The sequence below is a fragment of the Bacillus rossius genome, chromosome 3, assembly GCF_032445375.1.
Source record: "Bacillus rossius redtenbacheri isolate Brsri chromosome 3, Brsri_v3, whole genome shotgun sequence".
NCBI lineage: Eukaryota > Metazoa > Arthropoda > Insecta > Phasmatodea > Bacillidae > Bacillus > Bacillus rossius.
In genome coordinates this window covers 5,736,552-5,742,705 of record NC_086332.1, presented here as the reverse complement: position 1 = coordinate 5,742,705, position 6,154 = coordinate 5,736,552, and the positions used below count along the sequence as shown (strand labels likewise).

At 44.4% G+C, this 6,154-nt stretch overlaps 1 protein-coding gene across 1 annotated transcript in view; it reads left to right on the top strand.

The window, feature by feature from the left end:
* The first annotated feature begins 880 nt into the window (after positions 1-880).
* LOC134530127 (regulator of G-protein signaling 7) overlaps positions 881-6,154 on the top strand; it is a 274,032-nt gene continuing 268,758 nt past the window's right edge. The window contains exon 1 of the mRNA XM_063364739.1: positions 881-1,223. The gene's annotated coding sequence lies outside the window, so the exon portion shown is untranslated. The remainder of the gene's footprint in view (positions 1,224-6,154) is intronic.

The following is a 6,154-nucleotide window of genomic DNA, read 5'->3' as shown; positions in this document are numbered from 1 at the left end:
AATTCATATTTTAGGCAGACATATTGCTCTAAAGACAACTCTGGGCCAAACCGCTGGGCGAAGGCTGTTACGTATGCGCTAGGGGCAGGCATTTTTCGATAGTGATATCTGAACGCACATTAGACTGCAATAATGTATGCCTTCGCAAGCGGTTTCTTCCTTGCAGTAGGCGGCCGTCTGCAAGACAAGCCATCGCCGTGTGTTTGATCGAGCTAGTGAGGACGTGTTTGCGTACGTACTGAATGACTGTGATTGTTGTTCCAACAGTGAACATGAACCTGACGGAAACTCACCCAGTTACGAAACTCGCTAGTCTCAAAATCTTTTATTTGCGTAAAGTACATATGCCGGGGACGCACCACTACGCCGAAATACCACAACGCCGAATTGTCAAATTGACCACAACGCCTAATTGCCAAATTGACCACAACGCCGACAGCTAGAAAACTGCTGTGTACCACAACGCCAAATTACCACAACGCCGAAATACACTACGCCGAAAAATGTCATTGCAGGACTGCGACAAAGGTTAGGTTAGACTAGGTTAGGTTAGACTAGGTACATTTAAGAAACACACACACATTCGTTCAGTTGTTATTTCGGCGTTGTGGTAACGACCCGTACATGCCTCCACGTATAGTTCGTTGATAACTGAATATACGCATAAACAATAATGTCATCCTCCCTGAGAGCACGCCGCTTGGAGTCGGGAAGCGGCTGCGGTGACGTCACGCAGCGGATGCGGCCTGCGGTCGGGCGGTTCCGCCTCTCTTCGTGCGCCAGCCGAGCGAGGGGAGCGCTGCACCTTTAGGAGAGGGGGAGGGGAGGAGGAGGGAGAACAAGCGACGATCGAAGATGTGGCAACGCCGCGCGGCGGGGTAGTCGAGTCGCGCCAGTCTCAGGGCGAGCGGCTGTACGTACGTACGCGCGGCGTGGGTTCAGAGTGCGTTGAGGAAACGCACGGCAGGGATTTTTTTTTTTTAAATTTTGTTTATTTTTATTTACGTTTCGCGGACCCGCCGTATTGGAGAGGATCGCGTCTCGCCGCAGGTCTGACAGGGGAGCGACGACCAGGCAGCGACGCTCGTGTGCACCCAGTCTGCCCCAGGCCCGCGGGGTGAACTACCAAGTCCTCCGCTGGTGTTCCGTGGCGCGCGCGAAGATCGGCGGTGCATGGTCTGAGCCGGGCCCGTCTCGGATGAAACTGCACCAAGACATGTCCGGTGAGTCCAGCTTCCAGCATCCCTGCGACGTATGTAGCTCTGTCCGGAACCCCTCCCTCCCAGGGTTTCATAATAGCTAGAGACGGGAAATATTCGCGCTTTCGATGACCTCCAGGATAGTCTCCACAACCCTCTACATACTCAGGCAAATACCACTTGCTCATTGGCTGTTGACTCGTGACACTTGTCAAACTGGGACGCTTGCGATTCGATACTTTTTTGGTTGAAGATTTCCCATTGACTAAAAGTCCTTCAGATAAACAGTAAGTCAATCACAGAATCAATATAAATGTACAGTTGTTTGGATTCTAGCATATCGTGCAATGAATCCGCGAATTTTTCCGGTCCCTAATAATAAAGGAGGGGGGGGGACGGAAGACGGAACAAGATATAATCATAGTAACTTAGCTGCAATAATGTATTTCCTCCCCCATTGTTGCCCTGTCATGCCTCACACACACACACACAAGCCACAGGAATTACGTTTCCGAGTAGTCTATATTTAACGCCGGTTCGCACATGTGTAAGCATGTCTTTCATGCAAACTTGACATGTTGTGTTTCGTGTTTTTAACAACATTAATACACACGAATATGTATCTGTGAATGGTTTCAACGAAATCATCAAAAAATTTATTTAAAACAAAGTATTAAAATTAATTAAATGAAAAACAAGTTATAATTTTTAATTTTTTTTTCCTCAAGCAAAATCATTACGGTTTATTAAATCTCTATGAGTAAACATTGGAGATCTAACAGTCTACTATTCCTAGAAATTTAATTGTGAACATATATTTTCTCTTAATTATATTTAAAATTATGTTTAAAATTTACTCATAAATAATTATAAAATGGATAGAGACTGGAAAAATTCGCGTTTTCGATGACCTCTAGGATAGACTCTACAACCCTCTACATACTCAAGCAAATACCACTTGCTCATTTCATTGGCTATTGACTCGTGACACTGGTCAACTGGGACGCTTGCGATGCGATTCATTTTTGGTTGAAGGTTTCCCATTGGCTAAAAGTCCTTCAGATAAACTGTAAGCCAATCACAGAAACAATATAAATGTACAGTTGTTTGGATTCTAGCATATCGTGAAATGAATCCGCGAATTTTTCCTGTCTCTAATTATGAGTCAAAAATGTAAGCCAGTTTACAGTCTATTCTGTTGCCCAACTATAACGGCAAATTAGCAGGTCTCTATTTGTACCTTTGCTGGCGATGAATCAATGAAAACGAAGCTCTGAGCACTGTTAAACTTTTTGTTTCATATCGAAAACAGTACGAAGAGGAGGTTGAAGTGTTTAATTGATTGTCATGGCCCAAAACATTTTTGCAACAACTTATCTTGAGAGACCGGAAAAAATCGCTAATTCTTTTTGTAATATGAAGTTCAAATAATTATAGTTTTATGCTTCTTCTTCTATTGATTCATTGTTAATCTGGATGAATATTGGCCAATCGTACGATTATTGTTGGTACCCAAAACTTTATTATGCTTAATTTAATTCGTATATATACCTACATATATAAATCATACATACCCTTTTTAAACTCTGAAGGGTTCCATTTCGTAAAGTGAAACAATTTTTAGTTCTTAGTTTTCGTAATTTTATTAATTTTCATATTATTATTATTGATGAAATTTGAAGTAAAATTGATTAATCTTAAAACCATATTCATCCTTTTTCCTCCCCTTATGGCTCGAATTTCACGAAATGGTACAATTGTGATTGTTAGTTTTTGCGTGTATATTTTGCTTGTATATTTTGTTATGCTTAATTGGCTTTGGATATATATTTAATTACCTTTAAATCCCCGTTGACCCATTTTTCTCCTTAGGGGTTGAATTTCACAAAATGGTAACATTGTGGTTGGAAGTTTTCTTATATTTATTTTTGGTACCAAAAAAAGTATTATGATTAATTTTCTTCGGATATAAAATTATTAATCTCAGGACCATATTAATCTTTTTCACCCATGAAGGGTTGTATTTGAAAAAAAATAAAAATTGTGGTTGGTAATTTTTGTGTGATTATTGTAGGTACCCAATATAATTTATTATCTTTATTAAGTTCAGAGATATAATTATTCTTAAAGAAATACTTACCCCTGTTTCACAGCTTATATGTTAAATTCGGGAAAATATAAAAATTGTTATTGCTATTTTTCTTATTTTATTTATAGTTACCTAATACAATTTATTATATTACGCTTAATTAAAATAGAAAATATAATTATTTAGCTTATAAGCAAACCTTAATTTTTTTTCAGCCCTGAAGGGTTGAATTTAGCTAAAAATATAAATTGTAGGTAGTTTTCGTACTTTTATAACTAGTACTCAAATTTATTTATTATGCTTAGTTAAATTTGGAAATATAATTATTAATATTTTAAGCATACTTACCTATTTTTCACCTCTTAGAGTTAAATTTCACAAAATATAATAATTGGGGTTGGTAGTTTTCGTACTGTTATTATTTATACCCAAAATAATTTAATACCCTTAACCCTTTCATTCCCAAATTATTGAATATAAAAAAATATTCTTAGGTAAAATACGGTTGAATAATTATCTAGAATAACAATTATATTTAAAAAATAATTTTAATAAAATTTATATACATTTTGAGGATGTGGCCATATGGCAACCATTGAAAAACAGAATTTCCTTTATATTTATATTTATATTTGCATTCACAAGAGAGGTTTAAAATTTGTGTTGCCATATGGTATCAAAGGGAATGAAAGGGTTAATTAAATATGGAGGTATATAATTATTAATCTTCAAACATACATATTTTTCACCTTTTTATGGGCAAACTTCTGTAAATATATAGACTATAGCCTAGTTTTTAAGTTAGCCAAACATATTTCTAATAAAAAAGTTCATCATAATCCGTCAGGTAGTTTTCAGTTGATTTTCGAACAAACAGACAAATGAAAACAGACATAATTTAAAAAAAAAGAATTGTGTTCTAAATAATGTAGTTAATAATTTAAAATGGTTATTATTATTATTTAATCCAATGTAGAGACTTTTTGACTCGATTTGTTTTATTATTACTATAGATGTTATATTTATACATTCTCATGCCCCAACAGCGCTCTCCTGCCCCAACAGCACTCTCCTGCCCCAAAAGCACTATTCTGCCCCAACAAAACTCTCCTGCACCCACAGCACTCTCCTGCCCCAAACAGCACTCTCCTGCCCCCACAGCACTCTCCTGTCCCAACAGTGCTCTCCTGCCCCAACAGTGCTCTCCTGCCCCAACAGCAGTCTCCTGCCCCAACAGCACTCTCCTGCCCCAACAGCACTCTCCTGCCCCAACAGCACTTTCCTGCTTCAACAGCCCTATCCTGCCCCCACCGCACTCTCCTGCCCCCACAGCACTCTCCTGCCCCAACAGCACTCTCCTGCCCCAACAGCACTCTGCTGCCCCAACAACACTCTCCTGCTCCCACAGAACTCTCCTGCCCCAACAGCACTCTCCTGCCCCAACAGCACTCTCCTGCCCCAAACAGCACTTACTTCCCCCACAGCACTCTCCTGCCCCCACAGCACTCTCCTGCCCCCACAGCACTCTCCTGCCCCCACAGCACTCTCCTGCCCCCACAGCACTCTCCTGCCACAACAGCCCTCTCCTGCCCCAACAGTGCTCTCCTGCCCCAACAGTGCTCTCCTGCCCCAACTGCTCTCCTGCCCCAACAGCACTCTCCTGCCCCAACAGCACTCTCCTGCCCCAACAGCACTCTCCTGCCCCAACAGCACTTTCCTGCCCCAACAGCACTCTCCTGCCCCAACAGCACTTTCCTGTCCCAACAGTGCTCTCCTGCCCCAACAGTGCTCTCCTGCCCCAACAGCAGTCTCCTGCCCCAACAGCACTCTCCTGCCCCAAACAGCACTCTCCTGCCCCCACAGCACTCTCCTGCCCCCACAGCACTCTCCTGCCCCCACAGCACTCTCCTACCCCAAACAGCACTCTCCTGCCCCCACAGCACTCTCCTGCCCCAACAGCACTTTCCTGCTTCAACAGCCCTATCCTGCCCCCACCGCACTCTCCTGCCCCCACAGCACTCTCCTGCCCCAACAGCACTCTCCTGCCCCAACAGCACTTTCCTGCCCCCACAGCACTCTGCTGCCCCAACAACACTCTCCTGCTCCCACAGAACTCTCCTGCCCCAACAGCACTCTCCTGCCCCAACAGCACTCTCCTGCCCCAACAGCACTTTCCTGCTTCAACAGCCCTATCCTGCCCCCACCGCACTCTCCTGCCCCCACAGCACTCTCCTGCCCCAACAGCACTCTCCTGCCCCAACAGCACTCTGCTGCCCCAACAACACTCTCCTGCTCCCACAGAACTCTCCTGCCCCAACAGCACTCTCCTGCCCCAACAGCACTCTCCTGCCCCAAACAGCACTTACTTCCCCCACAGCACTCTCCTGCCCCCACAGCACTCTCCTGCCCCCACAGCACTCTCCTGCCCCCACAGCACTCTCCTGCCCCCACAGCACTCTCCTGCCACAACAGCCCTCTCCTGCCCCAACAGTGCTCTCCTGCCCCAACAGTGCTCTCCTGCCCCAACTGCTCTCCTGCCCCAACAGCACTCTCCTGCCCCAACAGCACTCTCCTGCCCCAACAGCACTCTCCTGCCCCAACAGCACTTTCCTGCCCCAACAGCACTCTCCTGCCCCAACAGCACTTTCCTGTCCCAACAGTGCTCTCCTGCCCCAACAGTGCTCTCCTGCCCCAACAGCAGTCTCCTGCCCCAACAGCACTCTCCTGCCCCAAACAGCACTCTCCTGCCCCCACAGCACTCTCCTGCCCCCACAGCACTCTCCTGCCCCCACAGCACTCTCCTACCCCAAACAGCACTCTCCTGCCCCCACAGCACTCTCCTGCCCCAACAGCACTTTCCTGCTTC